We start from the raw sequence: 27,740 nt of genomic DNA on the forward strand, positions 1-27,740 counted from the left end.
CTACATGGAAAGCACTACTGCCCTACTTCTGTGACTGAAGATACAGTTTAAAGGAAACCTGAACTGGAAAGACTGTGGGAGGTGCTTTTGAAGAGTAGCCTTTGAATTTGCGGTATCCTCGTTAGTATAGTGGTCAGTATCCCCGCCTGTCACGCGGGAGACCGGGGTTCAATTCCCCGACGGGGAGGCAGCTTTTGCTTCTTAAACTTTGTTTATCTCCATGTGTCTAGCCTAGGAATAACGTTTGTTCAGCCCTTTCACTAACATTTTCCAGCCCCCTTGCTGGTGGTGGAGACTCACAGTGCCATGGCCGGTTAGCTCAGTTGGTTAGAGCGTGGTGCTAATAACGCCAAGGTCGCGGGTTCGATCCCCGTACGGGCCACAGGTGTGCGCTTAGACTTTTCACTCTGCCTGTCTGGGCACTGTGAAAGCAGTCGTTGCTTCTGCACTGGAGATCACTGACCCTCTTTCCATCAGTTGACTCTGCTAAAGGCAGCGAGCCCTCTGTACACCCAGGACTGTTGTCATGGTTTCAAGGAGATGAAATCGCACTCCCCCCTCATTGGAAATGTCCTTTTACATGGCATGCAAAAACAGTTACCTACTTTGCATACAACTTTGCCAACTGCTTTTTCTTTCCCAGCAATACTGCTGCTCTCCTTTCAGCTGTATGGAAATACCGTTGCTTGTCTTTTGCGCCTAACACAAAATTGAAACACAATCTATTTCACAGAATAACCTCTACCCAAAAGCAAAACCAAACAAACCCTAGAGGCCACATTCAGGACAGAATGTGGCCTCGGTGACCGTTAGGAAAGGTAGTGAGCAAAAAGATCATTTCAGGATTTATGGAAACAAATCACTACTAGTTGTAATTGGCTACTGGATTCCAGCCTGGCTACATGGAAAGCACTACTGCCCTACTTCTGTGACTGAAGATACAGTTTAAAGGAAACCTGAACTGGAAAGACTGTGGGAGGTGCTTTTGAAGAGTAGCCTTTGAATTTGCTAGTTGGTTGGTTTTGTCCATCTCTGTGTTCTTGAGAGGACAAAGCCCAGGGGTATCCTCGTTAGTATAGTGGTCAGTATCCCCGCCTGTCACGCGGGAGACCGGGGTTCAATTCCCCGACGGGGAGGCAGCTTTTGCTTCTTAAACTTTGTTTATCTCCATGTGTCTAGCCTAGGAATAACGTTTGTTCAGCCCTTTCACTAACATTTTCCAGCCCCCTTGCTGGTGGTGGAGACTCACAGTGCCATGGCCGGTTAGCTCAGTTGGTTAGAGCGTGGTGCTAATAACGCCAAGGTCGCGGGTTCGATCCCCGTACGGGCCACAGGTGTGCGCTTAGACTTTTCACTCTGCCTGTCTGGGCACTGTGAAAGCAGTCATTGCTTCTGCACTGGAGATCACTGACCCTCTTTCCATCAGTTGACTCTGCTAAAGGCAGCGAGCCCTCTGTACACCCAGGACTGTTGTCATGGTTTCAAGGAGATGAAATCGCACTCCCCCCTCATTGGAAATGTCCTTTTACATGGCATGCAAAAACAGTTACCTACTTTGCATACAACTTTGCCAACTGCTTTTTCTTTCCCAGCAATACTGCTGCTCTCCTTTCAGCTGTATGGAAATACCGTTGCTTGTCTTTTGCGCCTAACACAAAATTGAAACACAATCTATTTCACAGAATAACCTCTACCCAAAAGCAAAACCAAACAAACCCTAGAGGCCACATTCAGGACAGAATGTGGCCTCGGTGACCGTTAGGAAAGGTAGTGAGCAAAAAGATCATTTCAGGATTTATGGAAACAAATCACTACTAGTTGTAATTGGCTACTGGATTCCAGCCTGGCTACATGGAAAGCACTACTGCCCTACTTCTGTGACTGAAGATACAGTTTAAAGGAAACCTGAACTGGAAAGACTGTGGGAGGTGCTTTTGAAGAGTAGCCTTTGAATTTGCTAGTTGGTTGGTTTTGTCCATCTCTGTGTTCTTGAGAGGACAAAGCCCAGGGGTATCCTCGTTAGTATAGTGGTCAGTATCCCCGCCTGTCACGCGGGAGACCGGGGTTCAATTCCCCGACGGGGAGGCAGCTTTTGCTTCTTAAACTTTGTTTATCTCCATGTGTCTAGCCTAGGAATAACGTTTGTTCAGCCCTTTCACTAACATTTTCCAGCCCCCTTGCTGGTGGTGGAGACTCACAGAGCCATGGCCGGTTAGCTCAGTTGGTTAGAGCGTGGTGCTAATAACGCCAAGGTCGCGGGTTCGATCCCCGTACGGGCCACAGGTGTGCGCTTAGACTTTTCACTCTGCCTGTCTGGGCACTGTGAAAGCAGTCATTGCTTCTGCACTGGAGATCACTGGCCCTCTTTCCATCAGTTGACTCTGCTAAAGGCAGCGAGCCCTCTGTACACCCAGGACTGTTGTCATGGTTTCAAGGAGATGAAATCGCACTCCCCCCTCATTGGAAATGTCCTTTTACATGGCATGCAAAAACAGTTACCTACTTTGCATACAACTTTGCCAACTGCTTTTTCTTTCCCAGCAATACTGCTGCTCTCCTTTCAGCTGTATGGAAATACCGTTGCTTGTCTTTTGCACCTAACACAAAATTGAAACACAATCTATTTCACAGAATAACCTCTACCCAAAAGCAAAACCAAACAAACCCTAGAGGCCACATTCAGGACAGAATGTGGCCTCGGTGACCGTTAGGAAAGGTAGTGAGCAAAAAGATCATTTCAGGATTTATGGAAACAAATCACTACTAGTTGTAATTGGCTACTGGATTCCAGCCTGGCTACATGGAAAGCACTACTGCCCTACTTCTGTGACTGAAGATACAGTTTAAAGGAAACCTGAACTGGAAAGACTGTGGGAGGTGCTTTTGAAGAGTAGCCTTTGAATTTGCTAGTTGGTTGGTTTTGTCCATCTCTGTGTTCTTGAGAGGACAAAGCCCAGGGGTATCCTCGTTAGTATAGTGGTCAGTATCCCCGCCTGTCACGCGGGAGACCGGGGTTCAATTCCCCGACGGGGAGGCAGCTTTTGCTTCTTAAACTTTGTTTATCTCCATGTGTCTAGCCTAGGAATAACGTTTGTTCAGCCCTTTCACTAACATTTTCCAGCCCCCTTGCTGGTGGTGGAGACTCACAGTGCCATGGCCGGTTAGCTCAGTTGGTTAGAGCGTGGTGCTAATAACGCCAAGGTCGCAGGTTCGATCCCCGTACGGGCCACAGGTGTGCGCTTAGACTTTTCACTCTGCCTGTCTGGGCACTGTGAAAGCAGTCGTTGCTTCTGCACTGGAGATCACTGACCCTCTTTCCATCAGTTGACTCTGCTAAAGGCAGCGAGCCCTCTGTACACCCAGGACTGTTGTCATGGTTTCAAGGAGATGAAATCGCACTCCCCCCTCATTGGAAATGTCCTTTTACATGGCATGCAAAAACAGTTACCTACTTTGCATACAACTTTGCCAACTGCTTTTTCTTTCCCAGCAATACTGCTGCTCTCCTTTCAGCTGTATGGAAATACCGTTGCTTGTCTTTTGCGCCTAACACAAAATTGAAACACAATCTATTTCACAGAATAACCTCTACCCAAAAGCAAAACCAAACAAACCCTAGAGGCCACATTCAGGACAGAATGTGGCCTCGGTGACCGTTAGGAAAGGTAGTGAGCAAAAAGATCATTTCAGGATTTATGGAAACAAATCACTACTAGTTGTAATTGGCTACTGGATTCCAGCCTGGCTACATGGAAAGCACTACTGCCCTACTTCTGTGACTGAAGATACAGTTTAATAGAAACCTGAACTGGAAAGACTGTGGGAGGTGCTTTTGAAGAGTAGCCTTTGAATTTGCTAGTTGGTTGGTTTTGTCCATCTCTGTGTTCTTGAGAGGACAAAGCCCAGGGGTATCCTCGTTAGTATAGTGGTCAGTATCCCCGCCTGTCACGCGGGAGACCGGGGTTCAATTCCCCGACGGGGAGGCAGCTTTTGCTTCTTAAACTTTGTTTATCTCCATGTGTCTAGCCTAGGAATAACGTTTGTTCAGCCCTTTCACTAACATTTTCCAGCCCCCTTGCTGGTGGTGGAGACTCACAGTGCCATGGCCGGTTAGCTCAGTTGGTTAGAGCGTGGTGCTAATAACGCCAAGGTCGTGGGTTCGATCCCCGTACGGGCCACAGGTGTGCGCTTAGACTTTTCACTCTGCCTGTCTGGGCACTGTGAAAGCAGTCGTTGCTTCTGCACTGGAGATCACTGACCCTCTTTCCATCAGTTGACTCTGCTAAAGGCAGCGAGCCCTCTGTACACCCAGGACTGTTGTCATGGTTTCAAGGAGATGAAATCGCACTCCCCCCTCATTGGAAATGTCCTTTTACATGGCATGCAAAAACAGTTACCTACTTTGCATACAACTTTGCCAACTCCTTTTTCTTTCCCAGCAATACTGCTGCTCTCCTTTCAGCTGTATGGAAATACCGTTGCTTGTCTTTTGCGCCTAACACAAAATTGAAACACAATCTATTTCACAGAATAACCTCTACCCAAAAGCAAAACCAAACAAACCCTAGAGGCCACATTCAGGACAGAATGTGGCCTCGGTGACCGTTAGGAAAGGTAGTGAGCAAAAAGATCATTTCAGGATTTATGGAAACAAATCACTACTAGTTGTAATTGGCTACTGGATTCCAGCCTGGCTACATGGAAAGCACTACTGCCCTACTTCTGTGACTGAAGATACAGTTTAAAGGAAACCTGAACTGGAAAGACTGTGGGAGGTGCTTTTGAAGAGTAGCCTTTGAATTTGCTAGTTGGTTGGTTTTGTCCATCTCTGTGTTCTTGAGAGGACAAAGCCCAGGGGTATCCTCGTTAGTATAGTGGTCAGTATCCCCGCCTGTCACGCGGGAGACCGGGGTTCAATTCCCCGACGGGGAGGCAGCTTTTGCTTCTTAAACTTTGTTTATCTCCATGTGTCTAGCCTAGGAATAACGTTTGTTCAGCCCTTTCACTAACATTTTCCAGCCCCCTTGCTGGTGGTGGAGACTCACAGTGCCATGGCCGGTTAGCTCAGTTGGTTAGAGCGTGGTGCTAATAACGCCAAGGTCGCGGGTTCGATCCCCGTACGGGCCACAGGTGTGCGCTTAGACTTTTCACTCTGCCTGTCTGGGCACTGTGAAAGCAGTCATTGCTTCTGCACTGGAGATCACTGGCCCTCTTTCCATCAGTTGACTCTGCTAAAGGCAGCGAGCCCTCTGTACACCCAGGACTGTTGTCATGGTTTCAAGGAGATGAAATCGCACTCCCCCCTCATTGGAAATGTCCTTTTACATGGCATGCAAAAACAGTTACCTACTTTGCATACAACTTTGCCAACTGCTTTTTCTTTCCCAGCAATACTGCTGCTCTCCTTTCAGCTGTATGGAAATACCGTTGCTTGTCTTTTGCACCTAACACAAAATTGAAACACAATCTATTTCACAGAATAACCTCTACCCAAAAGCAAAACCAAACAAACCCTAGAGGCCACATTCAGGACAGAATGTGGCCTCGGTGACCGTTAGGAAAGGTAGTGAGCAAAAAGATCATTTCAGGATTTATGGAAACAAATCACTACTAGTTGTAATTGGCTACTGGATTCCAGCCTGGCTACATGGAAAGCACTACTGCCCTACTTCTGTGACTGAAGATACAGTTTAAAGGAAACCTGAACTGGAAAGACTGTGGGAGGTGCTTTTGAAGAGTAGCCTTTGAATTTGCTAGTTGGTTGGTTTTGTCCATCTCTGTGTTCTTGAGAGGACAAAGCCCAGGGGTATCCTCGTTAGTATAGTGGTCAGTATCCCCGCCTGTCACGCGGGAGACCGGGGTTCAATTCCCCGACGGGGAGGCAGCTTTTGCTTCTTAAACTTTGTTTATCTCCATGTGTCTAGCCTAGGAATAACGTTTGTTCAGCCCTTTCACTAACATTTTCCAGCCCCCTTGCTGGTGGTGGAGACTCACAGTGCCATGGCCGGTTAGCTCAGTTGGTTAGAGCGTGGTGCTAATAACGCCAAGGTCGCGGGTTCGATCCCCGTACGGGCCACAGGTGTGCGCTTAGACTTTTCACTCTGCCTGTCTGGGCACTGTGAAAGCAGTCGTTGCTTCTGCACTGGAGATCACTGACCCTCTTTCCATCAGTTGACTCTGCTAAAGGCAGCGAGCCCTCTGTACACCCAGGACTGTTGTCATGGTTTCAAGGAGATGAAATCGCACTCCCCCCTCATTGGAAATGTCCTTTTACATGGCATGCAAAAACAGTTACCTACTTTGCATACAACTTTGCCAACTGCTTTTTCTTTCCCAGCAATACTGCTGCTCTCCTTTCAGCTGTATGGAAATACCGTTGCTTGTCTTTTGCGCCTAACACAAAATTGAAACACAATCTATTTCACAGAATAACCTCTACCCAAAAGCAAAACCAAACAAACCCTAGAGGCCACATTCAGGACAGAATGTGGCCTCGGTGACCGTTAGGAAAGGTAGTGAGCAAAAAGATCATTTCAGGATTTATGGAAACAAATCACTACTAGTTGTAATTGGCTACTGGATTCCAGCCTGGCTACATGGAAAGCACTACTGCCCTACTTCTGTGACTGAAGATACAGTTTAAAGGAAACCTGAACTGGAAAGACTGTGGGAGGTGCTTTTGAAGAGTAGCCTTTGAATTTGCTAGTTGGTTGGTTTTGTCCATCTCTGTGTTCTTGAGAGGACAAAGCCCAGGGGTATCCTCGTTAGTATAGTGGTCAGTATCCCCGCCTGTCACGCGGGAGACCGGGGTTCAATTCCCCGACGGGGAGGCAGCTTTTGCTTCTTAAACTTTGTTTATCTCCATGTGTCTAGCCTAGGAATAACGTTTGTTCAGCCCTTTCACTAACATTTTCCAGCCCCCTTGCTGGTGGTGGAGACTCACAGTGCCATGGCCGGTTAGCTCAGTTGGTTAGAGCGTGGTGCTAATAACGCCAAGGTCGCGGGTTCGATCCCCGTACGGGCCACAGGTGTGCGCTTAGACTTTTCACTCTGCCTGTCTGGGCACTGTGAAAGCAGTCGTTGCTTCTGCACTGGAGATCACTGACCCTCTTTCCATCAGTTGACTCTGCTAAAGGCAGCGAGCCCTCTGTACACCCAGGACTGTTGTCATGGTTTCAAGGAGATGAAATCGCACTCCCCCCTCATTGGAAATGTCCTTTTACATGGCATGCAAAAACAGTTACCTACTTTGCATACAACTTTGCCAACTGCTTTTTCTTTCCCAGCAATACTGCTGCTCTCCTTTCAGCTGTATGGAAATACCGTTGCTTGTCTTTTGCGCCTAACACAAAATTGAAACACAATCTATTTCACAGAATAACCTCTACCCAAAAGCAAAACCAAACAAACCCTAGAGGCCACATTCAGGACAGAATGTGGCCTCGGTGACCGTTAGGAAAGGTAGTGAGCAAAAAGATCATTTCAGGATTTATGGAAACAAATCACTACTAGTTGTAATTGGCTACTGGATTCCAGCCTGGCTACATGGAAAGCACTACTGCCCTACTTCTGTGACTGAAGATACAGTTTAATAGAAACCTGAACTGGAAAGACTGTGGGAGGTGCTTTTGAAGAGTAGCCTTTGAATTTGCTAGTTGGTTGGTTTTGTCCATCTCTGTGTTCTTGAGAGGACAAAGCCCAGGGGTATCCTCGTTAGTATAGTGGTCAGTATCCCCGCCTGTCACGCGGGAGACCGGGGTTCAATTCCCCGACGGGGAGGCAGCTTTTGCTTCTTAAACTTTGTTTATCTCCATGTGTCTAGCCTAGGAATAACGTTTGTTCAGCCCTTTCACTAACATTTTCCAGCCCCCTTGCTGGTGGTGGAGACTCACAGTGCCATGGCCGGTTAGCTCAGTTGGTTAGAGCGTGGTGCTAATAACGCCAAGGTCGCGGGTTCGATCCCCGTACGGGCCACAGGTGTGCGCTTAGACTTTTCACTCTGCCTGTCTGGGCACTGTGAAAGCAGTCGTTGCTTCTGCACTGGAGATCACTGACCCTCTTTCCATCAGTTGACTCTGCTAAAGGCAGCGAGCCCTCTGTACACCCAGGACTGTTGTCATGGTTTCAAGGAGATGAAATCGCACTCCCCCCTCATTGGAAATGTCCTTTTACATGGCATGCAAAAACAGTTACCTACTTTGCATACAACTTTGCCAACTGCTTTTTCTTTCCCAGCAATACTGCTGCTCTCCTTTCAGCTGTATGGAAATACCGTTGCTTGTCTTTTGCGCCTAACACAAAATTGAAACACAATCTATTTCACAGAATAACCTCTACCCAAAAGCAAAACCAAACAAACCCTAGAGGCCACATTCAGGACAGAATGTGGCCTCGGTGACCGTTAGGAAAGGTAGTGAGCAAAAAGATCATTTCAGGATTTATGGAAACAAATCACTACTAGTTGTAATTGGCTACTGGATTCCAGCCTGGCTACATGGAAAGCACTACTGCCCTACTTCTGTGACTGAAGATACAGTTTAAAGGAAACCTGAACTGGAAAGACTGTGGGAGGTGCTTTTGAAGAGTAGCCTTTGAATTTGCTAGTTGGTTGGTTTTGTCCATCTCTGTGTTCTTGAGAGGACAAAGCCCAGGGGTATCCTCGTTAGTATAGTGGTCAGTATCCCCGCCTGTCACGCGGGAGACCGGGGTTCAATTCCCCGACGGGGAGGCAGCTTTTGCTTCTTAAACTTTGTTTATCTCCATGTGTCTAGCCTAGGAATAACGTTTGTTCAGCCCTTTCACTAACATTTTCCAGCCCCCTTGCTGGTGGTGGAGACTCACAGTGCCATGGCCGGTTACTCAGTTGGTTAGAGCGTGGTGCTAATAATGCCAAGGTCGCGGGTTTGATCCCCGTATGGGCCACAGGTGTGCGCTTAGACTTTTCACTCTGCCTGTCTGGGCACTGTGAAAGCAGTCGTTGCTTCTGCACTGGAGATCACTGACCCTCTTTCCATCAGTTGACTCTGCTAAAGGCAGCGAGCCCTCTGTACACCCAGGACTGTTGTCATGGTTTCAAGGAGATTAAATCGCACTCCCCCCTCATTGGAAATGTCCTTTTACATGGCATGCAAAAACAGTTACCTACTTTGCATACAACTTTGCCAACTGCTTTTTCTTTCCCAGCAATACTGCTGCTCTCCTTTCAGCTGTATGGAAATACCGTTGCTTGTCTTTTGCACCTAACACAAAATTGAAACACAATCTATTTCACAGAATAACCTCTACCCAAAAGCAAAACCAAACAAACCCTAGAGGCCACATTCAGGACAGAATGTGGCCTCGGTGACTGTTAGGAAAGGTAGTGAGCAAAAAGATCATTTCAGGATTTATGGAAACAAATCACTACTAGTTGTAATTGGCTACTGGATTCCAGCCTGGCTACATGGAAAGCACTACTGCCCTACTTCTGTGACTGAAGATACAGTTTAAAGGAAACCTGAACTGGAAAGACTGTGGGAGGTGCTTTTGAAGAGTAGCCTTTGAATTTGCTAGTTGGTTGGTTTTGTCCATCTCTGTGTTCTTGAGAGGACAAAGCCCAGGGTTATCCTCGTTAGTATAGTGGTCAGTATCCCCGCCTGTCACGCGGGAGACCGGGGTTCAATTCCCCGACGGGGAGGCAGCTTTTGCTTCTTAAACTTTGTTTATCTCCATGTGTCTAGCCTAGGAATAACATTTGTTCAGCCCTTTCACTAACATTTTCCAGCCCCCTTGCTGGTGGTGGAGACTCACAGTGCCATGGCCGGTTAGCTCAGTTGGTTAGAGCGTGGTGCTAATAACGCCAAGGTCGCGGGTTCGATCCCCGTATGGGCCACAGGTGTGCGCTTAGACTTTTCACTCTGCCTGTCTGGGCACTGTGAAAGCAGTCGTTGCTTCTGCACTGGAGATCACTGACCCTCTTTCCATCAGTTGACTCTGCTAAAGGCAGCGAGCCCTCTGTACACCCAGGACTGTTGTCATGGTTTCAAGGAGATGAAATCGCACTCCCCCCTCATTGGAAATGTCCTTTTACATGGCATGCAAAAACAGTTACCTACTTTGCATACAACTTTGCCAACTGCTTTTTCTTTCCCAGCAATACTGCTGCTCTCCTTTCAGCTGTATGGAAATACCGTTGCTTGTCTTTTGCGCCTAACACAAAATTGAAACACAATCTATTTCACAGAATAACCTCTACCCAAAAGCAAAACCAAACAAACCCTAGAGGCCACATTCAGGACAGAATGTGGCCTCGGTGACCGTTAGGAAAGGTAGTGAGCAAAAAGATCATTTCAGGATTTATGGAAACAAATCACTACTAGTTGTAATTGGCTACTGGATTCCAGCCTGGCTACATGGAAAGCACTACTGCCCTACTTCTGTGACTGAAGATACAGTTTAAAGGAAACCTGAACTGGAAAGACTGTGGGAGGTGCTTTTGAAGAGTAGCCTTTGAATTTGCTAGTTGGTTGGTTTTGTCCATCTCTGTGTTCTTGAGAGGACAAAGCCCAGGGGTATCCTCGTTAGTATAGTGGTCAGTATCCCCGCCTGTCACGCGGGAGACCGGGGTTCAATTCCCCGACGGGGAGGCAGCTTTTGCTTCTTAAACTTTGTTTATCTCCATGTGTCTAGCCTAGGAATAACGTTTGTTCAGCCCTTTCACTAACATTTTCCAGCCCCCTTGCTGGTGGTGGAGACTCACAGTGCCATGGCCGGTTAGCTCAGTTGGTTAGAGCGTGGTGCTAATAACGCCAAGGTCGCGGGTTCGATCCCCGTACGGGCCACAGGTGTGCGCTTAGACTTTTCACTCTGCCTGTCTGGGCACTGTGAAAGCAGTCATTGCTTCTGCACTGGAGATCACTGGCCCTCTTTCCATCAGTTGACTCTGCTAAAGGCAGCGAGCCCTCTGTACACCCAGGACTGTTGTCATCAAGGAGATGAAATCGCACTCCCCCCTCATTGGAAATGTCCTTTTACATGGCATGCAAAAACAGTTACCTACTTTGCATACAACTTTGCCAACTGCTTTTTCTTTCCCAGCAATACTGCTGCTCTCCTTTCAGCTGTATGGAAATACCGTTGCTTGTCTTTTGCACCTAACACAAAATTGAAACACAATCTATTTCACAGAATAACCTCTACCCAAAAGCAAAACCAAACAAACCCTAGAGGCCACATTCAGGACAGAATGTGGCCTCGGTGACCGTTAGGAAAGGTAGTGAGCAAAAAGATCATTTCAGGATTTATGGAAACAAATCACTACTAGTTGTAATTGGCTACTGGATTCCAGCCTGGCTACATGGAAAGCACTACTGCCCTACTTCTGTGACTGAAGATACAGTTTAAAGGAAACCTGAACTGGAAAGACTGTGGGAGGTGCTTTTGAAGAGTAGCCTTTGAATTTGCTAGTTGGTTGGTTTTGTCCATCTCTGTGTTCTTGAGAGGACAAAGCCCAGGGGTATCCTCGTTAGTATAGTGGTCAGTATCCCCGCCTGTCACGCGGGAGACCGGGGTTCAATTCCCCGACGGGGAGGCAGCTTTTGCTTCTTAAACTTTGTTTATCTCCATGTGTCTAGCCTAGGAATAACGTTTGTTCAGCCCTTTCACTAACATTTTCCAGCCCCCTTGCTGGTGGTGGAGACTCACAGTGCCATGGCCGGTTAGCTCAGTTGGTTAGAGCGTGGTGCTAATAACGCCAAGGTCGCGGGTTCGATCCCCGTACGGGCCACAGGTGTGCGCTTAGACTTTTCACTCTGCCTGTCTGGGCACTGTGAAAGCAGTCGTTGCTTCTGCACTGGAGATCACTGACCCTCTTTCCATCAGTTGACTCTGCTAAAGGCAGCGAGCCCTCTGTACACCCAGGACTGTTGTCATGGTTTCAAGGAGATGAAATCGCACTCCCCCCTCATTGGAAATGTCCTTTTACATGGCATGCAAAAACAGTTACCTACTTTGCATACAACTTTGCCAACTGCTTTTTCTTTCCCAGCAATACTGCTGCTCTCCTTTCAGCTGTATGGAAATACCGTTGCTTGTCTTTTGCGCCTAACACAAAATTGAAACACAATCTATTTCACAGAATAACCTCTACCCAAAAGCAAAACCAAACAAACCCTAGAGGCCACATTCAGGACAGAATGTGGCCTCGGTGACCGTTAGGAAAGGTAGTGAGCAAAAAGATCATTTCAGGATTTATGGAAACAAATCACTACTAGTTGTAATTGGCTACTGGATTCCAGCCTGGCTACATGGAAAGCACTACTGCCCTACTTCTGTGACTGAAGATACAGTTTAAAGGAAACCTGAACTGGAAAGACTGTGGGAGGTGCTTTTGAAGAGTAGCCTTTGAATTTGCTAGTTGGTTGGTTTTGTCCATCTCTGTGTTCTTGAGAGGACAAAGCCCAGGGGTATCCTCGTTAGTATAGTGGTCAGTATCCCCGCCTGTCACGCGGGAGACCGGGGTTCAATTCCCCGACGGGGAGGCAGCTTTTGCTTCTTAAACTTTGTTTATCTCCATGTGTCTAGCCTAGGAATAACGTTTGTTCAGCCCTTTCACTAACATTTTCCAGCCCCCTTGCTGGTGGTGGAGACTCACAGTGCCATGGCCGGTTAGCTCAGTTGGTTAGAGCGTGGTGCTAATAACGCCAAGGTCGCGGGTTCGATCCCCGTACGGGCCACAGGTGTGCGCTTAGACTTTTCACTCTGCCTGTCTGGGCACTGTGAAAGCAGTCGTTGCTTCTGCACTGGAGATCACTGACCCTCTTTCCATCAGTTGACTCTGCTAAAGGCAGCGAGCCCTCTGTACACCCAGGACTGTTGTCATGGTTTCAAGGAGATGAAATCGCACTCCCCCCTCATTGGAAATGTCCTTTTACATGGCATGCAAAAACAGTTACCTACTTTGCATACAACTTTGCCAACTGCTTTTTCTTTCCCAGCAATACTGCTGCTCTCCTTTCAGCTGTATGGAAATACCGTTGCTTGTCTTTTGCGCCTAACACAAAATTGAAACACAATCTATTTCACAGAATAACCTCTACCCAAAAGCAAAACCAAACAAACCCTAGAGGCCACATTCAGGACAGAATGTGGCCTCGGTGACCGTTAGGAAAGGTAGTGAGCAAAAAGATCATTTCAGGATTTATGGAAACAAATCACTACTAGTTGTAATTGGCTACTGGATTCCAGCCTGGCTACATGGAAAGCACTACTGCCCTACTTCTGTGACTGAAGATACAGTTTAAAGGAAACCTGAACTGGAAAGACTGTGGGAGGTGCTTTTGAAGAGTAGCCTTTGAATTTGCTAGTTGGTTGGTTTTGTCCATCTCTGTGTTCTTGAGAGGACAAAGCCCAGGGGTATCCTCGTTAGTATAGTGGTCAGTATCCCCGCCTGTCACGCGGGAGACCGGGGTTCAATTCCCCGACGGGGAGGCAGCTTTTGCTTCTTAAACTTTGTTTATCTCCATGTGTCTAGCCTAGGAATAACGTTTGTTCAGCCCTTTCACTAACATTTTCCAGCCCCCTTGCTGGTGGTGGAGACTCACAGTGCCATGGCCGGTTACTCAGTTGGTTAGAGCGTGGTGCTAATAATGCCAAGGTCGCGGGTTTGATCCCCGTATGGGCCACAGGTGTGCGCTTAGACTTTTCACTCTGCCTGTCTGGGCACTGTGAAAGCAGTCGTTGCTTCTGCACTGGAGATCACTGACCCTCTTTCCATCAGTTGACTCTGCTAAAGGCAGCGAGCCCTCTGTACACCCAGGACTGTTGTCATGGTTTCAAGGAGATTAAATCGCACTCCCCCCTCATTGGAAATGTCCTTTTACATGGCATGCAAAAACAGTTACCTACTTTGCATACAACTTTGCCAACTGCTTTTTCTTTCCCAGCAATACTGCTGCTCTCCTTTCAGCTGTATGGAAATACCGTTGCTTGTCTTTTGCACCTAACACAAAATTGAAACACAATCTATTTCACAGAATAACCTCTACCCAAAAGCAAAACCAAACAAACCCTAGAGGCCACATTCAGGACAGAATGTGGCCTCGGTGACTGTTAGGAAAGGTAGTGAGCAAAAAGATCATTTCAGGATTTATGGAAACAAATCACTACTAGTTGTAATTGGCTACTGGATTCCAGCCTGGCTACATGGAAAGCACTACTGCCCTACTTCTGTGACTGAAGATACAGTTTAAAGGAAACCTGAACTGGAAAGACTGTGGGAGGTGCTTTTGAAGAGTAGCCTTTGAATTTGCTAGTTGGTTGGTTTTGTCCATCTCTGTGTTCTTGAGAGGACAAAGCCCAGGGTTATCCTCGTTAGTATAGTGGTCAGTATCCCCGCCTGTCACGCGGGAGACCGGGGTTCAATTCCCCGACGGGGAGGCAGCTTTTGCTTCTTAAACTTTGTTTATCTCCATGTGTCTAGCCTAGGAATAACATTTGTTCAGCCCTTTCACTAACATTTTCCAGCCCCCTTGCTGGTGGTGGAGACTCACAGTGCCATGGCCGGTTAGCTCAGTTGGTTAGAGCGTGGTGCTAATAACGCCAAGGTCGCGGGTTCGATCCCCGTATGGGCCACAGGTGTGCGCTTAGACTTTTCACTCTGCCTGTCTGGGCACTGTGAAAGCAGTCGTTGCTTCTGCACTGGAGATCACTGACCCTCTTTCCATCAGTTGACTCTGCTAAAGGCAGCGAGCCCTCTGTACACCCAGGACTGTTGTCATGGTTTCAAGGAGATGAAATCGCACTCCCCCCTCATTGGAAATGTCCTTTTACATGGCATGCAAAAACAGTTACCTACTTTGCATACAACTTTGCCAACTGCTTTTTCTTTCCCAGCAATACTGCTGCTCTCCTTTCAGCTGTATGGAAATACCGTTGCTTGTCTTTTGCGCCTAACACAAAATTGAAACACAATCTATTTCACAGAATAACCTCTACCCAAAAGCAAAACCAAACAAACCCTAGAGGCCACATTCAGGACAGAATGTGGCCTCGGTGACCGTTAGGAAAGGTAGTGAGCAAAAAGATCATTTCAGGATTTATGGAAACAAATCACTACTAGTTGTAATTGGCTACTGGATTCCAGCCTGGCTACATGGAAAGCACTACTGCCCTACTTCTGTGACTGAAGATACAGTTTAAAGGAAACCTGAACTGGAAAGACTGTGGGAGGTGCTTTTGAAGAGTAGCCTTTGAATTTGCTAGTTGGTTGGTTTTGTCCATCTCTGTGTTCTTGAGAGGACAAAGCCCAGGGGTATCCTCGTTAGTATAGTGGTCAGTATCCCCGCCTGTCACGCGGGAGACCGGGGTTCAATTCCCCGACGGGGAGGCAGCTTTTGCTTCTTAAACTTTGTTTATCTCCATGTGTCTAGCCTAGGAATAACGTTTGTTCAGCCCTTTCACTAACATTTTCCAGCCCCCTTGCTGGTGGTGGAGACTCACAGTGCCATGGCCGGTTAGCTCAGTTGGTTAGAGCGTGGTGCTAATAACGCCAAGGTCGCGGGTTCGATCCCCGTATGGGCCACAGGTGTGCGCTTAGACTTTTCACTCTGCCTGTCTGGGCACTGTGAAAGCAGTCATTGCTTCTGCACTGGAGATCACTGGCCCTCTTTCCATCAGTTGACTCTGCTAAAGGCAGCGAGCCCTCTGTACACCCAGGACTGTTGTCATCAAGGAGATGAAATCGCACTCCCCCCTCATTGGAAATGTCCTTTTACATGGCATGCAAAAACAGTTACCTACTTTGCATACAACTTTGCCAACTGCTTTTTCTTTCCCAGCAATACTGCTGCTCTCCTTTCAGCTGTATGGAAATACCGTTGCTTGTCTTTTGCACCTAACACAAAATTGAAACACAATCTATTTCACAGAATAACCTCTACCCAAAAGCAAAACCAAACAAACCCTAGAGGCCACATTCAGGACAGAATGTGGCCTCGGTGACCGTTAGGAAAGGTAGTGAGCAAAAAGATCATTTCAGGATTTATGGAAACAAATCACTACTAGTTGTAATTGGCTACTGGATTCCAGCCTGGCTACATGGAAAGCACTACTGCCCTACTTCTGTGACTGAAGATACAGTTTAAAGGAAACATGAACTGGAAAGACTGTGGGAGGTGCTTTTGAAGAGTAGCCTTTGAATTTGCTAGTTGGTTGGTTTTGTCCATCTCTGTGTTCTTGAGAGGACAAAGCCCAGGGGTATCCTCGTTAGTATAGTGGTCAGTATCCCCGACTGTCACGCGGGAGACCGGGGTTCAATTCCCCGACGGGGAGGCAGCTTTTGCTTCTTAAACTTTGTTTATCTCCATGTGTCTAGCCTAGGAATAACGTTTGTTCAGCCCTTTCACTAACATTTTCCAGCCCCCTTGCTGGTGGTGGAGACTCACAGTGCCATGGCCGGTTAGCTCAGTTGGTTAGAGCGTGGTGCTAATAACGCCAAGGTCGCGGGTTCGATCCCCGTACGGGCCACAGGTGTGCGCTTAGACTTTTCACTCTGCCTGTCTGGGCACTGTGAAAGCAGTCGTTGCTTCTGCACTGGAGATCACTGACCCTCTTTCCATCAGTTGACTCTGCTAAAGGCAGCGAGCCCTCTGTACACCCAGGACTGTTGTCATGGTTTCAAGGAGATGAAATCGCACTCCCCCCTCATTGGAAATGTCCTTTTACATGGCATGCAAAAACAGTTACCTACTTTGCATACAACTTTGCCAACTGCTTTTTCTTTCCCAGCAATACTGCTGCTCTCCTTTCAGCTGTATGGAAATACCGTTGCTTGTCTTTTGCGCCTAACACAAAATTGAAACACAATCTATTTCACAGAATAACCTCTACCCAAAAGCAAAACCAAACAAACCCTAGAGGCCACATTCAGGACAGAATGTGGCCTCGGTGACCGTTAGGAAAGGTAGTGAGCAAAAAGATCATTTCAGGATTTATGGAAACAAATCACTACTAGTTGTAATTGGCTACTGGATTCCAGCCTGGCTACATGGAAAGCACTACTGCCCTACTTCTGTGACTGAAGATACAGTTTAAAGGAAACCTGAACTGGAAAGACTGTGGGAGGTGCTTTTGAAGAGTAGCCTTTGAATTTGCTAGTTGGTTGGTTTTGTCCATCTCTGTGTTCTTGAGAGGACAAAGCCCAGGGGTATCCTCGTTAGTATAGTGGTCAGTATCCCCGCCTGTCACGCGGGAGACCGGGGTTCAATTCCCCGACGGGGAGGCAGCTTTTGCTTCTTAAACTTTGTTTATCTCCATGTGTCTAGCCTAGGAATAACGTTTGTTCAGCCCTTTCACTAACATTTTCCAGCCCCCTTGCTGGTGGTGGAGACTCACAGTGCCATGGCCGGTTAGCTCAGTTGGTTAGAGCGTGGTGCTAATAACGCCAAGGTCGCGGGTTCGATCCCCGTACGGGCCACAGGTGTGCGCTTAGACTTTTCACTCTGCCTGTCTGGGCACTGTGAAAGCAGTCATTGCTTCTGCACTGGAGATCACTGGCCCTCTTTCCATCAGTTGACTCTGCTAAAGGCAGCGAGCCCTCTGTACACCCAGGACTGTTGTCATGGTTTCAAGGAGATGAAATCGCACTCCCCCCTCATTGGAAATGTCCTTTTACATGGCATGCAAAAACAGTTACCTACTTTGCATACAACTTTGCCAACTGCTTTTTCTTTCCCAGCAATACTGCTGCTCTCCTTTCAGCTGTATGGAAATACCGTTGCTTGTCTTTTGCACCTAACACAAAATTGAAACACAATCTATTTCACAGAATAACCTCTACCCAAAAGCAAAACCAAACAAACCCTAGAGGCCACATTCAGGACAGAATGTGGCCTCGGTGACCGTTAGGAAAGGTAGTGAGCAAAAAGATCATTTCAGGATTTATGGAAACAAATCACTACTAGTTGTAATTGGCTACTGGATTCCAGCCTGGCTACATGGAAAGCACTACTGCCCTACTTCTGTGACTGAAGATACCGTTTAAAGGAAACCTGAACTGGAAAGACTGTGGGAGGTGCTTTTGAAGAGTAGCCTTTGAATTTGCTAGTTGGTTGGTTTTGTCCATCTCTGTGTTCTTGAGAGGACAAAGCCCAGGGGTATCCTCGTTAGTATAGTGGTCAGTAGCCCCGCCTGTCACGCGGGAGACCGGGGTTCAATTCCCCGACGGGGAGGCAGCTTTTGCTTCTTAAACTTTGTTTATCTCCATGTGTCTAGCCTAGGAATAACGTTTGTTCAGCCCTTTCACTAACATTTTCCAGCCCCCTTGCTGGTGGTGGAGACTCACAGTGCCATGGCCGGTTAGCTCAGTTGGTTAGAGCGTGGTGCTAATAATGCCAAGGTCGCGGGTTCGATCCCCGTACGGGCCACAGGTGTGCGCTTAGACTTTTCACTCTGCCTGTCTGGGCACTGTGAAAGCAGTCGTTGCTTCTGCACTGGAGATCACTGACCCTCTTTCCATCAGTTGACTCTGCTAAAGGCAGCGAGCCCTCTGTACACCCAGGACTGTTGTCATGGTTTCAAGGAGATGAAATCGCACTCCCCCCTCATTGGAAATGTCCTTTTACATGGCATGCAAAAACAGTTACCTACTTTGCATACAACTTTGCCAACTGCTTTTTCTTTCCCAGCAATACTGCTGCTCTCCTTTCAGCTGTATGGAAATACCGTTGCTTGTCTTTTGCGCCTAACACAAAATTGAAACACAATCTATTTCACAGAATAACCTCTACCCAAAAGCAAAACCAAACAAACCCTAGAGGCCACATTCAGGACAGAATGTGGCCTCGGTGACCGTTAGGAAAGGTAGTGAGCAAAAAGATCATTTCAGGATTTATGGAAACAAATCACTACTAGTTGTAATTGGCTACTGGATTCCAGCCTGGCTACATGGAAAGCACTACTGCCCTACTTCTGTGACTGAAGATACAGTTTAAAGGAAACCTGAACTGGAAAGACTGTGGGAGGTGCTTTTGAAGAGTAGCCTTTGAATTTGCTAGTTGGTTGGTTTTGTCCATCTCTGTGTTCTTGAGAGGACAAAGCCCAGGGGTATCCTCGTTAGTATAGTGGTCAGTATCCCCGCCTGTCACGCGGGAGACCGGGGTTCAATTCCCCGACGGGGAGGCAGCTTTTGCTTCTTAAACTTTGTTTATCTCCATGTGTCTAGCCTAGGAATAACGTTTGTTCAGCCCTTTCACTAACATTTTCCAGCCCCCTTGCTGGTGGTGGAGACTCACAGTGCCATGGCCGGTTAGCTCAGTTGGTTAGAGCGTGGTGCTAATAACGCCAAGGTCGCGGGTTCGATCCCCGTACGGGCCACAGGTGTGCGCTTAGACTTTTCACTCTGCCTGTCTGGGCACTGTGAAAGCAGTCATTGCTTCTGCACTGGAGATCACTGGCCCTCTTTCCATCAGTTGACTCTGCTAAAGGCAGCGAGCCCTCTGTACACCCAGGACTGTTGTCATGGTTTCAAGGAGATGAAATCGCACTCCCCCCTCATTGGAAATGTCCTTTTACATGGCATGCAAAAACAGTTACCTACTTTGCATACAACTTTGCCAACTGCTTTTTCTTTCCCAGCAATACTGCTGCTCTCCTTTCAGCTGTATGGAAATACCGTTGCTTGTCTTTTGCACCTAACACAAAATTGAAACACAATCTATTTCACAGAATAACCTCTACCCAAAAGCAAAACCAAACAAACCCTAGAGGCCACATTCAGGACAGAATGTGGCCTCGGTGACCGTTAGGAAAGGTAGTGAGCAAAAAGATCATTTCAGGATTTATGGAAACAAATCACTACTAGTTGTAATTGGCTACTGGATTCCAGCCTGGCTACATGGAAAGCACTACTGCCCTACTTCTGTGACTGAAGATACAGTTTAAAGGAAACCTGAACTGGAAAGACTGTGGGAGGTGCTTTTGAAGAGTAGCCTTTGAATTTGCTAGTTGGTTGGTTTTGTCCATCTCTGTGTTCTTGAGAGGACAAAGCCCAGGGGTATCCTCGTTAGTATAGTGGTCAGTATCCCCGCCTGTCACGCGGGAGACCGGGGTTCAATTCCCCGACGGGGAGGCAGCTTTTGCTTCTTAAACTTTGTTTATCTCCATGTGTCTAGCCTAGGAATAACGTTTGTTCAGCCCTTTCACTAACATTTTCCAGCCCCCTTGCTGGTGGTGGAGACTCACAGTGCCATGGCCGGTTAGCTCAGTTGGTTAGAGCGTGGTGCTAATAACGCCAAGGTCGCGGGTTCGATCCCCGTACGGGCCACAGGTGTGCGCTTAGACTTTTCACTCTGCCTGTCTGGGCACTGTGAAAGCAGTCGTTGCTTCTGCACTGGAGATCACTGACCCTCTTTCCATCAGTTGACTCTGCTAAAGGCAGCGAGCCCTCTGTACACCCAGGACTGTTGTCATGGTTTCAAGGAGATGAAATCGCACTCCCCCCTCATTGGAAATGTCCTTTTACATGGCATGCAAAAACAGTTACCTACTTTGCATACAACTTTGCCAACTGCTTTTTCTTTCCCAGCAATACTGCTGCTCTCCTTTCAGCTGTATGGAAATACCGTTGCTTGTCTTTTGCGCCTAACACAAAATTGAAACACAATCTATTTCACAGAATAACCTCTACCCAAAAGCAAAACCAAACAAACCCTAGAGGCCACATTCAGGACAGAATGTGGCCTCGGTGACCGTTAGGAAAGGTAGTGAGCAAAAAGATCATTTCAGGATTTATGGAAACAAATCACTACTAGTTGTAATTGGCTACTGGATTCCAGCCTGGCTACATGGAAAGCACTACTGCCCTACTTCTGTGACTGAAGATACAGTTTAAAGGAAACCTGAACTGGAAAGACTGTGGGAGGTGCTTTTGAAGAGTAGCCTTTGAATTTGCTAGTTGGTTGGTTTTGTCCATCTCTGTGTTCTTGAGAGGACAAAGCCCAGGGGTATCCTCGTTAGTATAGTGGTCAGTATCCCCGCCTGTCACGCGGGAGACCGGGGTTCAATTCCCCGACGGGGAGGCAGCTTTTGCTTCTTAAACTTTGTTTATCTCCATGTGTCTAGCCTAGGAATAACGTTTGTTCAGCCCTTTCACTAACATTTTCCAGCCCCCTTGCTGGTGGTGGAGACTCACAGTGCCATGGCCGGTTAGCTCAGTTGGTTAGAGCGTGGTGCTAATAACGCCAAGGTCGCGGGTTCGATCCCCGTACGGGCCACAGGTGTGCGCTTAGACTTTTCACTCTGCCTGTCTGGGCACTGTGAAAGCAGTCATTGCTTCTGCACTGGAGATCACTGGCCCTCTTTCCATCAGTTGACTCTGCTAAAGGCAGCGAGCCCTCTGTACACCCAGGACTGTTGTCATGGTTTCAAGGAGATGAAATCGCACTCCCCCCTCATTGGAAATGTCCTTTTACATGGCATGCAAAAACAGTTACCTACTTTGCATACAACTTTGCCAACTGCTTTTTCTTTCCCAGCAATACTGCTGCTCTCCTTTCAGCTGTATGGAAATACCGTTGCTTGTCTTTTGCACCTAACACAAAATTGAAACACAATCTATTTCACAGAATAACCTCTACCCAAAAGCAAAACCAAACAAACCCTAGAGGCCACATTCAGGACAGAATGTGGCCTCGGTGACCGTTAGGAAAGGTAGTGAGCAAAAAGATCATTTCAGGATTTATGGAAACAAATCACTACTAGTTGTAATTGGCTACTGGATTCCAGCCTGGCTACATGGAAAGCACTACTGCCCTACTTCTGTGACTGAAGATACAGTTTAAAGGAAACCTGAACTGGAAAGACTGTGGGAGGTGCTTTTGAAGAGTAGCCTTTGAATTTGCTAGTTGGTTGGTTTTGTCCATCTCTGTGTTCTTGAGAGGACAAAGCCCAGGGGTATCCTCGTTAGTATAGTGGTCAGTATCCCCGCCTGTCACGCGGGAGACCGGGGTTCAATTCCCCGACGGGGAGGCAGCTTTTGCTTCTTAAACTTTGTTTATCTCCATGTGTCTAGCCTAGGAATAACGTTTGTTCAGCCCTTTCACTAACATTTTCCAGCCCCCTTGCTGGTGGTGGAGACTCACAGTGCCATGGCCGGTTAGCTCAGTTGGTTAGAGCGTGGTGCTAATAACGCCAAGGTCGCGGGTTCGATCCCCGTACGGGCCACAGGTGTGCGCTTAGACTTTTCACTCTGCCTGTCTGGGCACTGTGAAAGCAGTCGTTGCTTCTGCACTGGAGATCACTGACCCTCTTTCCATCAGTTGACTCTGCTAAAGGCAGCGAGCCCTCTGTACACCCAGGACTGTTGTCATGGTTTCAAGGAGATGAAATCGCACTCCCCCCTCATTGGAAATGTCCTTTTACATGGCATGCAAAAACAGTTACCTACTTTGCATACAACTTTGCCAACTGCTTTTTCTTTCCCAGCAATACTGCTGCTCTCCTTTCAGCTGTATGGAAATACCGTTGCTTGTCTTTTGCGCCTAACACAAAATTGAAACACAATCTATTTCACAGAATAACCTCTACCCAAAAGCAAAACCAAACAAACCCTAGAGGCCACATTCAGGACAGAATGTGGCCTCGGTGACCGTTAGGAAAGGTAGTGAGCAAAAAGATCATTTCAGGATTTATGGAAACAAATCACTACTAGTTGTAATTGGCTACTGGATTCCAGCCTGGCTACATGGAAAGCACTACTGCCCTACTTCTGTGACTGAAGATACAGTTTAAAGGAAACCTGAACTGGAAAGACTGTGGGAGGTGCTTTTGAAGAGTAGCCTTTGAATTTGCTAGTTGGTTGGTTTTGTCCATCTCTGTGTTCTTGAGAGGACAAAGCCCAGGGGTATCCTCGTTAGTATAGTGGTCAGTATCCCCGCCTGTCACGCGGGAGACCGGGGTTCAATTCCCCGACGGGGAGGCAGCTTTTGCTTCTTAAACTTTGTTTATCTCCATGTGTCTAGCCTAGGAATAACGTTTGTTCAGCCCTTTCACTAACATTTTCCAGCCCCCTTGCTGGTGGTGGAGACTCACAGTGCCATGGCCGGTTAGCTCAGTTGGTTAGAGCGTGGTGCTAATAACGCCAAGGTCGCGGGTTCGATCCCCGTACGGGCCACAGGTGTGCGCTTAGACTTTTCACTCTGCCTGTCTGGGCACTGTGAAAGCAGTCGTTGCTTCTGCACTGGAGATCACTGGCCCTCTTTCCATCAGTTGACTCTGCTAAAGGCAGCGAGCCCTCTGTACACCCAGGACTGTTGTCATGGTTTCAAGGAGATGAAATCGCACTCCCCCCTCATTGGAAATGTCCTTTTACATGGCATGCAAAAACAGTTACCTACTTTGCATACAACTTTGCCAACTGCTTTTTCTTTCCCAGCAATACTGCTGCTCTCCTTTCAGCTGTATGGAAATACCGTTGCTTGTCTTTTGCGCCTAACACAAAATTGAAACACAATCTATTTCACAGAATAACCTCTACCCAAAAGCAAAACCAAACAAACCCTAGAGGCCACATTCAGGACAGAATGTGGCCTCGGTGACCGTTAGGAAAGGTAGTGAGCAAAAAGATCATTTCAGGATTTATGGAAACAAATCACTACTAGTTGTAATTGGCTACTGGATTCCAGCCTGGCTACATGGAAAGCACTACTGCCCTACTTCTGTGACTGAAGATACAGTTTAAAGGAAACCTGAACTGGAAAGACTGTGGGAGGTGCTTTTGAAGAGTAGCCTTTGAATTTGCTAGTTGGTTGGTTTTGTCCATCTCTGTGTTCTTGAGAGGACAAAGCCCAGGGGTATCCTCGTTAGTATAGTGGTCAGTATCCCCGCCTGTCACGCGGGAGACCGGGGTTCAATTCCCCGACGGGGAGGCAGCTTTTGCTTCTTAAACTTTGTTTATCTCCATGTGTCTAGCCTAGGAATAACGTTTGTTCAGCCCTTTCACTAACATTTTCCAGCCCCCTTGCTGGTGGTGGAGACTCACAGTGCCATGGCCGGTTAGCTCAGTTGGTTAGAGTGTGGTGCTAATAACGCCAAGGTCGCGGGTTCGATCCCCGTACGGGCCACAGGTGTGCGCTTAGACTTTTCACTCTGCCTGTCTGGGCACTGTGAAAGCAGTCGTTGCTTCTGCACTGGAGATCACTGACCCTCTTTCCATCAGTTGACTCTGCTAAAGGCAGCGAGCCCTCTGTACACCCAGGACTGTTGTCATGGTTTCAAGGAGATGAAATCGCACTCCCCCCTCATTGGAAATGTCCTTTTACATGGCATGCAAAAACAGTTACCTACTTTGCATACAACTTTGCCAACTGCTTTTTCTTTCCCAGCAATACTGCTGCTCTCCTTTCAGCTGTATGGAAATACCGTTGCTTGTCTTTTGCGCCTAACACAAAATTGAAACACAATCTATTTCACAGAATAACCTCTACCCAAAAGCAAAACCAAACAAACCCTAGAGGCCACATTCAGGACAGAATGTGGCCTCGGTGACCGTTAGGAAAGGTAGTGAGCAAAAAGATCATTTCAGGATTTATGGAAACAAATCACTACTAGTTGTAATTGGCTACTGGATTCCAGCCTGGCTACATGGAAAGCACTACTGCCCTACTTCTGTGACTGAAGATACAGTTTAAAGGAAACCTGAACTGGAAAGACTGTGGGAGGTGCTTTTGAAGAGTAGCCTTTGAATTTGCTAGTTGGTTGGTTTTGTCCATCTCTGTGTTCTTGAGAGGACAAAGCCCAGGGGTATCCTCGTTAGTATAGTGGTCAGTATCCCCGCCTGTCACGCGGGAGACCGGGGTTCAATTCCCCGACGGGGAGGCAGCTTTTGCTTCTTAAACTTTGTTTATCTCCATGTGTCTAGCCTAGGAATAACGTTTGTTCAGCCCTTTCACTAACATTTTCCAGCCCCCTTGCTGGTGGTGGAGACTCACAGTGCCATGGCCGGTTAGCTCAGTTGGTTAGAGCGTGGTGCTAATAACGCCAAGGTCGCGGGTTCGATCCCCGTACGGGCCACAGGTGTGCGCTTAGACTTTTCACTCTGCCTGTCTGGGCACTGTGAAAGCAGTCATTGCTTCTGCACTGGAGATCACTGGCCCTCTTTCCATCAGTTGACTCTGCTAAAGGCAGCGAGCCCTCTGTACACCCAGGACTGTTGTCATGGTTTCAAGGAGATGAAATCGCACTCCCCCCTCATTGGAAATGTCCTTTTACATGGCATGCAAAAACAGTTACCTACTTTGCATACAACTTTGCCAACTGCTTTTTCTTTCCCAGCAATACTGCTGCTCTCCTTTCAGCTGTATGGAAATACCGTTGCTTGTCTTTTGCACCTAACACAAAATTGAAACACAATCTATTTCACAGAATAACCTCTACCCAAAAGCAAAACCAAACAAACCCTAGAGGCCACATTCAGGACAGAATGTGGCCTCGGTGACCGTTAGGAAAGGTAGTGAGCAAAAAGATCATTTCAGGATTTATGGAAACAAATCACTACTAGTTGTAATTGGCTACTGGATTCCAGCCTGGCTACATGGAAAGCACTACTGCCCTACTTCTGTGACTGAAGATACAGTTTAAAGGAAACCTGAACTGGAAAGACTGTGGGAGGTGCTTTTGAAGAGTAGCCTTTGAATTTGCTAGTTGGTTGGTTTTGTCCATCTCTGTGTTCTTGAGAGGACAAAGCCCAGGGGTATCCTCGTTAGTATAGTGGTCAGTATCCCCGCCTGTCACGCGGGAGACCGGGGTTCAATTCCCCGACGGGGAGGCAGCTTTTGCTTCTTAAACTTTGTTTATCTCCATGTGTCTAGCCTAGGAATAACGTTTGTTCAGCCCTTTCACTAACATTTTCCAGCCCCCTTGCTGGTGGTGGAGACTCACAGTGCCATGGCCGGTTAGCTCAGTTGGTTAGAGCGTGGTGCTAATAACGCCAAGGTCGCGGGTTCAATCCCCGTATGGGCCACAGGTGTGCGCTTAGACTTTTCACTCTGCCTGTCTGGGCACTGTGAAAGCAGTCGTTGCTTCTGCACTGGAGATCACTGACCCTCTTTCCATCAGTTGACTCTGCTAAAGGCAGCGAGCCCTCTGTACACCCAGGACTGTTGTCATGGTTTCAAGGAGATGAAATCGCACTCCCCCCTCATTGGAAATGTCCTTTTACATGGCATGCAAAAACAGTTACCTACTTTGCATACAACTTTGCCAACTGCTTTTTCTTTCCCAGCAATACTGCTGCTCTCCTTTCAGCTGTATGGAAATACCGTTGCTTGTCTTTTGCGCCTAACACAAAATTGAAACACAATCTATTTCACAGAATAACCTCTACCCAAAAGCAAAACCAAACAAACCCTAGAGGCCACATTCAGGACAGAATGTGGCCTCGGTGACCGTTAGGAAAGGTAGTGAGCAAAAAGATCATTTCAGGATTTATGGAAACAAATCACTACTAGTTGTAATTGGCTACTGGATTCCAGCCTGGCTACATGGAAAGCACTACTGCCCTACTTCTGTGACTGAAGATACAGTTTAAAGGAAACCTGAACTGGAAAGACTGTGGGAGGTGCTTTTGAAGAGTAGCCTTTGAATTTGCTAGTTGGTTGGTTTTGTCCATCTCTGTGTTCTTGAGAGGACAAAGCCCAGGGGTATCCTCGTTAGTATAGTGGTCAGTATCCCCGCCTGTCACGCGGGAGACCGGGGTTCAATTCCCCGACGGGGAGGCAGCTTTTGCTTCTTAAACTTTGTTTATCTCCATGTGTCTAGCCTAGGAATAACGTTTGTTCAGCCCTTTCACTAACATTTTCCAGCCCCCTTGCTGGTGGTGGAGACTCACAGTGCCATGGCCGGTTAGCTCAGTTGGTTAGAGCGTGGTGCTAATAACGCCAAGGTCGCGGGTTCGATCCCCGTACGGGCCACAGGTGTGCGCTTAGACTTTTCACTCTGCCTGTCTGGGCACTGTGAAAGCAGTCGTTGCTTCTGCACTGGAGATCACTGACCCTCTTTCCATCAGTTGACTCTGCTAAAGGCAGCGAGCCCTCTGTACACCCAGGACTGTTGTCATGGTTTCAAGGAGATGAAATCACACTCCCCCCTCATTGGAAATGTCCTTTTACATGGCATGCAAAAACAGTTACCTACTTTGCATACAACTTTGCCAACTGCTTTTTCTTTCCCAGCAATACTGCTGCTCTCCTTTCAGCTGTATGGAAATACCGTTGCTTGTCTTTTGCGCCTAACACAAAATTGAAACACAATCTATTTCACAGAATAACCTCTACCCAAAAGCAAAACCAAACAAACCCTAGAGGCCACATTCAGGACAGAATGTGGCCTCGGTGACCGTTAGGAAAGGTAGTGAGCAAAAAGATCATTTCAGGATTTATGGAAACAAATCACTACTAGTTGTAATTGGCTACTGGATTCCAGCCTGGCTACATGGAAAGCACTACTGCCCTACTTCTGTGACTGAAGATACAGTTTAAAGGAAACCTGAACTGGAAAGACTGTGGGAGGTGCTTTTGAAGAGTAGCCTTTGAATTTGCTAGTTGGTTGGTTTTGTCCATCTCTGTGTTCTTGAGAGGACAAAGCCCAGGGGTATCCTCGTTAGTATAGTGGTCAGTATCCCCGCCTGTCACGCGGGAGACCGGGGTTCAATTCCCCGACGGGGAGGCAGCTTTTGCTTCTTAAACTTTGTTTATCTCCATGTGTCTAGC

General features: G+C 47.4%; 57 non-coding genes across 57 annotated transcripts; all 57 read left to right on the forward strand.

Moving 5' to 3' along the window:
• The first annotated feature begins 115 nt into the window (after positions 1-115).
• On the forward strand, positions 116-187 carry TRNAD-GUC (transfer RNA aspartic acid (anticodon GUC)). Its single transcript has one exon. It is a non-coding gene; the product is annotated as a tRNA-Asp (tRNA).
• Positions 188-308: 121 nt separating this feature from the next.
• Positions 309-382, forward strand: TRNAI-AAU (transfer RNA isoleucine (anticodon AAU)). The gene has a single exon. It is a non-coding gene; the product is annotated as a tRNA-Ile (tRNA).
• Positions 383-1,064: 682 nt separating this feature from the next.
• Positions 1,065-1,136, forward strand: TRNAD-GUC (transfer RNA aspartic acid (anticodon GUC)). The gene has a single exon. It is a non-coding gene; the product is annotated as a tRNA-Asp (tRNA).
• A 121-nt stretch (positions 1,137-1,257) lies between these two features.
• TRNAI-AAU (transfer RNA isoleucine (anticodon AAU)) lies at positions 1,258-1,331 on the forward strand. The gene has a single exon. It is a non-coding gene; the product is annotated as a tRNA-Ile (tRNA).
• Positions 1,332-2,013: 682 nt separating this feature from the next.
• On the forward strand, positions 2,014-2,085 carry TRNAD-GUC (transfer RNA aspartic acid (anticodon GUC)). The gene has a single exon. It is a non-coding gene; the product is annotated as a tRNA-Asp (tRNA).
• A 121-nt stretch (positions 2,086-2,206) lies between these two features.
• On the forward strand, positions 2,207-2,280 carry TRNAI-AAU (transfer RNA isoleucine (anticodon AAU)). The gene has a single exon. It is a non-coding gene; the product is annotated as a tRNA-Ile (tRNA).
• A 682-nt stretch (positions 2,281-2,962) lies between these two features.
• TRNAD-GUC (transfer RNA aspartic acid (anticodon GUC)) lies at positions 2,963-3,034 on the forward strand. The gene has a single exon. It is a non-coding gene; the product is annotated as a tRNA-Asp (tRNA).
• Positions 3,035-3,155: 121 nt separating this feature from the next.
• TRNAI-AAU (transfer RNA isoleucine (anticodon AAU)) lies at positions 3,156-3,229 on the forward strand. The gene has a single exon. It is a non-coding gene; the product is annotated as a tRNA-Ile (tRNA).
• Positions 3,230-3,911: 682 nt separating this feature from the next.
• On the forward strand, positions 3,912-3,983 carry TRNAD-GUC (transfer RNA aspartic acid (anticodon GUC)). The gene has a single exon. It is a non-coding gene; the product is annotated as a tRNA-Asp (tRNA).
• A 121-nt stretch (positions 3,984-4,104) lies between these two features.
• TRNAI-AAU (transfer RNA isoleucine (anticodon AAU)) lies at positions 4,105-4,178 on the forward strand. Its single transcript has one exon. It is a non-coding gene; the product is annotated as a tRNA-Ile (tRNA).
• Positions 4,179-4,860: 682 nt separating this feature from the next.
• On the forward strand, positions 4,861-4,932 carry TRNAD-GUC (transfer RNA aspartic acid (anticodon GUC)). Its single transcript has one exon. It is a non-coding gene; the product is annotated as a tRNA-Asp (tRNA).
• Positions 4,933-5,053: 121 nt separating this feature from the next.
• Positions 5,054-5,127, forward strand: TRNAI-AAU (transfer RNA isoleucine (anticodon AAU)). Its single transcript has one exon. It is a non-coding gene; the product is annotated as a tRNA-Ile (tRNA).
• Positions 5,128-5,809: 682 nt separating this feature from the next.
• On the forward strand, positions 5,810-5,881 carry TRNAD-GUC (transfer RNA aspartic acid (anticodon GUC)). Its single transcript has one exon. It is a non-coding gene; the product is annotated as a tRNA-Asp (tRNA).
• Positions 5,882-6,002: 121 nt separating this feature from the next.
• TRNAI-AAU (transfer RNA isoleucine (anticodon AAU)) lies at positions 6,003-6,076 on the forward strand. The gene has a single exon. It is a non-coding gene; the product is annotated as a tRNA-Ile (tRNA).
• Positions 6,077-6,758: 682 nt separating this feature from the next.
• TRNAD-GUC (transfer RNA aspartic acid (anticodon GUC)) lies at positions 6,759-6,830 on the forward strand. The gene has a single exon. It is a non-coding gene; the product is annotated as a tRNA-Asp (tRNA).
• A 121-nt stretch (positions 6,831-6,951) lies between these two features.
• Positions 6,952-7,025, forward strand: TRNAI-AAU (transfer RNA isoleucine (anticodon AAU)). Its single transcript has one exon. It is a non-coding gene; the product is annotated as a tRNA-Ile (tRNA).
• Positions 7,026-7,707: 682 nt separating this feature from the next.
• On the forward strand, positions 7,708-7,779 carry TRNAD-GUC (transfer RNA aspartic acid (anticodon GUC)). Its single transcript has one exon. It is a non-coding gene; the product is annotated as a tRNA-Asp (tRNA).
• Positions 7,780-7,900: 121 nt separating this feature from the next.
• Positions 7,901-7,974, forward strand: TRNAI-AAU (transfer RNA isoleucine (anticodon AAU)). Its single transcript has one exon. It is a non-coding gene; the product is annotated as a tRNA-Ile (tRNA).
• A 682-nt stretch (positions 7,975-8,656) lies between these two features.
• TRNAD-GUC (transfer RNA aspartic acid (anticodon GUC)) lies at positions 8,657-8,728 on the forward strand. Its single transcript has one exon. It is a non-coding gene; the product is annotated as a tRNA-Asp (tRNA).
• An 876-nt stretch (positions 8,729-9,604) lies between these two features.
• On the forward strand, positions 9,605-9,676 carry TRNAD-GUC (transfer RNA aspartic acid (anticodon GUC)). Its single transcript has one exon. It is a non-coding gene; the product is annotated as a tRNA-Asp (tRNA).
• A 121-nt stretch (positions 9,677-9,797) lies between these two features.
• Positions 9,798-9,871, forward strand: TRNAI-AAU (transfer RNA isoleucine (anticodon AAU)). The gene has a single exon. It is a non-coding gene; the product is annotated as a tRNA-Ile (tRNA).
• A 682-nt stretch (positions 9,872-10,553) lies between these two features.
• Positions 10,554-10,625, forward strand: TRNAD-GUC (transfer RNA aspartic acid (anticodon GUC)). The gene has a single exon. It is a non-coding gene; the product is annotated as a tRNA-Asp (tRNA).
• Positions 10,626-10,746: 121 nt separating this feature from the next.
• Positions 10,747-10,820, forward strand: TRNAI-AAU (transfer RNA isoleucine (anticodon AAU)). The gene has a single exon. It is a non-coding gene; the product is annotated as a tRNA-Ile (tRNA).
• Positions 10,821-11,497: 677 nt separating this feature from the next.
• Positions 11,498-11,569, forward strand: TRNAD-GUC (transfer RNA aspartic acid (anticodon GUC)). The gene has a single exon. It is a non-coding gene; the product is annotated as a tRNA-Asp (tRNA).
• Positions 11,570-11,690: 121 nt separating this feature from the next.
• On the forward strand, positions 11,691-11,764 carry TRNAI-AAU (transfer RNA isoleucine (anticodon AAU)). The gene has a single exon. It is a non-coding gene; the product is annotated as a tRNA-Ile (tRNA).
• Positions 11,765-12,446: 682 nt separating this feature from the next.
• TRNAD-GUC (transfer RNA aspartic acid (anticodon GUC)) lies at positions 12,447-12,518 on the forward strand. The gene has a single exon. It is a non-coding gene; the product is annotated as a tRNA-Asp (tRNA).
• A 121-nt stretch (positions 12,519-12,639) lies between these two features.
• On the forward strand, positions 12,640-12,713 carry TRNAI-AAU (transfer RNA isoleucine (anticodon AAU)). Its single transcript has one exon. It is a non-coding gene; the product is annotated as a tRNA-Ile (tRNA).
• A 682-nt stretch (positions 12,714-13,395) lies between these two features.
• Positions 13,396-13,467, forward strand: TRNAD-GUC (transfer RNA aspartic acid (anticodon GUC)). Its single transcript has one exon. It is a non-coding gene; the product is annotated as a tRNA-Asp (tRNA).
• Positions 13,468-14,343: 876 nt separating this feature from the next.
• Positions 14,344-14,415, forward strand: TRNAD-GUC (transfer RNA aspartic acid (anticodon GUC)). The gene has a single exon. It is a non-coding gene; the product is annotated as a tRNA-Asp (tRNA).
• Positions 14,416-14,536: 121 nt separating this feature from the next.
• TRNAI-AAU (transfer RNA isoleucine (anticodon AAU)) lies at positions 14,537-14,610 on the forward strand. The gene has a single exon. It is a non-coding gene; the product is annotated as a tRNA-Ile (tRNA).
• A 682-nt stretch (positions 14,611-15,292) lies between these two features.
• Positions 15,293-15,364, forward strand: TRNAD-GUC (transfer RNA aspartic acid (anticodon GUC)). Its single transcript has one exon. It is a non-coding gene; the product is annotated as a tRNA-Asp (tRNA).
• Positions 15,365-15,485: 121 nt separating this feature from the next.
• On the forward strand, positions 15,486-15,559 carry TRNAI-AAU (transfer RNA isoleucine (anticodon AAU)). Its single transcript has one exon. It is a non-coding gene; the product is annotated as a tRNA-Ile (tRNA).
• A 677-nt stretch (positions 15,560-16,236) lies between these two features.
• TRNAD-GUC (transfer RNA aspartic acid (anticodon GUC)) lies at positions 16,237-16,308 on the forward strand. Its single transcript has one exon. It is a non-coding gene; the product is annotated as a tRNA-Asp (tRNA).
• A 121-nt stretch (positions 16,309-16,429) lies between these two features.
• TRNAI-AAU (transfer RNA isoleucine (anticodon AAU)) lies at positions 16,430-16,503 on the forward strand. The gene has a single exon. It is a non-coding gene; the product is annotated as a tRNA-Ile (tRNA).
• A 682-nt stretch (positions 16,504-17,185) lies between these two features.
• On the forward strand, positions 17,186-17,257 carry TRNAD-GUC (transfer RNA aspartic acid (anticodon GUC)). The gene has a single exon. It is a non-coding gene; the product is annotated as a tRNA-Asp (tRNA).
• Positions 17,258-17,378: 121 nt separating this feature from the next.
• TRNAI-AAU (transfer RNA isoleucine (anticodon AAU)) lies at positions 17,379-17,452 on the forward strand. The gene has a single exon. It is a non-coding gene; the product is annotated as a tRNA-Ile (tRNA).
• A 682-nt stretch (positions 17,453-18,134) lies between these two features.
• TRNAD-GUC (transfer RNA aspartic acid (anticodon GUC)) lies at positions 18,135-18,206 on the forward strand. The gene has a single exon. It is a non-coding gene; the product is annotated as a tRNA-Asp (tRNA).
• A 121-nt stretch (positions 18,207-18,327) lies between these two features.
• TRNAI-AAU (transfer RNA isoleucine (anticodon AAU)) lies at positions 18,328-18,401 on the forward strand. Its single transcript has one exon. It is a non-coding gene; the product is annotated as a tRNA-Ile (tRNA).
• A 682-nt stretch (positions 18,402-19,083) lies between these two features.
• TRNAD-GUC (transfer RNA aspartic acid (anticodon GUC)) lies at positions 19,084-19,155 on the forward strand. The gene has a single exon. It is a non-coding gene; the product is annotated as a tRNA-Asp (tRNA).
• A 121-nt stretch (positions 19,156-19,276) lies between these two features.
• Positions 19,277-19,350, forward strand: TRNAI-AAU (transfer RNA isoleucine (anticodon AAU)). The gene has a single exon. It is a non-coding gene; the product is annotated as a tRNA-Ile (tRNA).
• A 682-nt stretch (positions 19,351-20,032) lies between these two features.
• TRNAD-GUC (transfer RNA aspartic acid (anticodon GUC)) lies at positions 20,033-20,104 on the forward strand. Its single transcript has one exon. It is a non-coding gene; the product is annotated as a tRNA-Asp (tRNA).
• Positions 20,105-20,225: 121 nt separating this feature from the next.
• On the forward strand, positions 20,226-20,299 carry TRNAI-AAU (transfer RNA isoleucine (anticodon AAU)). Its single transcript has one exon. It is a non-coding gene; the product is annotated as a tRNA-Ile (tRNA).
• Positions 20,300-20,981: 682 nt separating this feature from the next.
• On the forward strand, positions 20,982-21,053 carry TRNAD-GUC (transfer RNA aspartic acid (anticodon GUC)). Its single transcript has one exon. It is a non-coding gene; the product is annotated as a tRNA-Asp (tRNA).
• A 121-nt stretch (positions 21,054-21,174) lies between these two features.
• Positions 21,175-21,248, forward strand: TRNAI-AAU (transfer RNA isoleucine (anticodon AAU)). The gene has a single exon. It is a non-coding gene; the product is annotated as a tRNA-Ile (tRNA).
• Positions 21,249-21,930: 682 nt separating this feature from the next.
• On the forward strand, positions 21,931-22,002 carry TRNAD-GUC (transfer RNA aspartic acid (anticodon GUC)). Its single transcript has one exon. It is a non-coding gene; the product is annotated as a tRNA-Asp (tRNA).
• A 121-nt stretch (positions 22,003-22,123) lies between these two features.
• Positions 22,124-22,197, forward strand: TRNAI-AAU (transfer RNA isoleucine (anticodon AAU)). Its single transcript has one exon. It is a non-coding gene; the product is annotated as a tRNA-Ile (tRNA).
• Positions 22,198-22,879: 682 nt separating this feature from the next.
• TRNAD-GUC (transfer RNA aspartic acid (anticodon GUC)) lies at positions 22,880-22,951 on the forward strand. The gene has a single exon. It is a non-coding gene; the product is annotated as a tRNA-Asp (tRNA).
• A 121-nt stretch (positions 22,952-23,072) lies between these two features.
• On the forward strand, positions 23,073-23,146 carry TRNAI-AAU (transfer RNA isoleucine (anticodon AAU)). Its single transcript has one exon. It is a non-coding gene; the product is annotated as a tRNA-Ile (tRNA).
• Positions 23,147-23,828: 682 nt separating this feature from the next.
• On the forward strand, positions 23,829-23,900 carry TRNAD-GUC (transfer RNA aspartic acid (anticodon GUC)). Its single transcript has one exon. It is a non-coding gene; the product is annotated as a tRNA-Asp (tRNA).
• Positions 23,901-24,021: 121 nt separating this feature from the next.
• TRNAI-AAU (transfer RNA isoleucine (anticodon AAU)) lies at positions 24,022-24,095 on the forward strand. The gene has a single exon. It is a non-coding gene; the product is annotated as a tRNA-Ile (tRNA).
• Positions 24,096-24,777: 682 nt separating this feature from the next.
• On the forward strand, positions 24,778-24,849 carry TRNAD-GUC (transfer RNA aspartic acid (anticodon GUC)). Its single transcript has one exon. It is a non-coding gene; the product is annotated as a tRNA-Asp (tRNA).
• A 121-nt stretch (positions 24,850-24,970) lies between these two features.
• On the forward strand, positions 24,971-25,044 carry TRNAI-AAU (transfer RNA isoleucine (anticodon AAU)). The gene has a single exon. It is a non-coding gene; the product is annotated as a tRNA-Ile (tRNA).
• Positions 25,045-25,726: 682 nt separating this feature from the next.
• On the forward strand, positions 25,727-25,798 carry TRNAD-GUC (transfer RNA aspartic acid (anticodon GUC)). The gene has a single exon. It is a non-coding gene; the product is annotated as a tRNA-Asp (tRNA).
• A 121-nt stretch (positions 25,799-25,919) lies between these two features.
• On the forward strand, positions 25,920-25,993 carry TRNAI-AAU (transfer RNA isoleucine (anticodon AAU)). The gene has a single exon. It is a non-coding gene; the product is annotated as a tRNA-Ile (tRNA).
• A 682-nt stretch (positions 25,994-26,675) lies between these two features.
• TRNAD-GUC (transfer RNA aspartic acid (anticodon GUC)) lies at positions 26,676-26,747 on the forward strand. The gene has a single exon. It is a non-coding gene; the product is annotated as a tRNA-Asp (tRNA).
• A 121-nt stretch (positions 26,748-26,868) lies between these two features.
• On the forward strand, positions 26,869-26,942 carry TRNAI-AAU (transfer RNA isoleucine (anticodon AAU)). The gene has a single exon. It is a non-coding gene; the product is annotated as a tRNA-Ile (tRNA).
• A 682-nt stretch (positions 26,943-27,624) lies between these two features.
• Positions 27,625-27,696, forward strand: TRNAD-GUC (transfer RNA aspartic acid (anticodon GUC)). Its single transcript has one exon. It is a non-coding gene; the product is annotated as a tRNA-Asp (tRNA).
• The last annotated feature ends 44 nt before the right edge of the window (positions 27,697-27,740 follow it).

This window comes from Hyperolius riggenbachi, chromosome 2, assembly GCF_040937935.1.
Source record: "Hyperolius riggenbachi isolate aHypRig1 chromosome 2, aHypRig1.pri, whole genome shotgun sequence".
Taxonomy (NCBI): Eukaryota; Metazoa; Chordata; class Amphibia; order Anura; family Hyperoliidae; genus Hyperolius; species Hyperolius riggenbachi.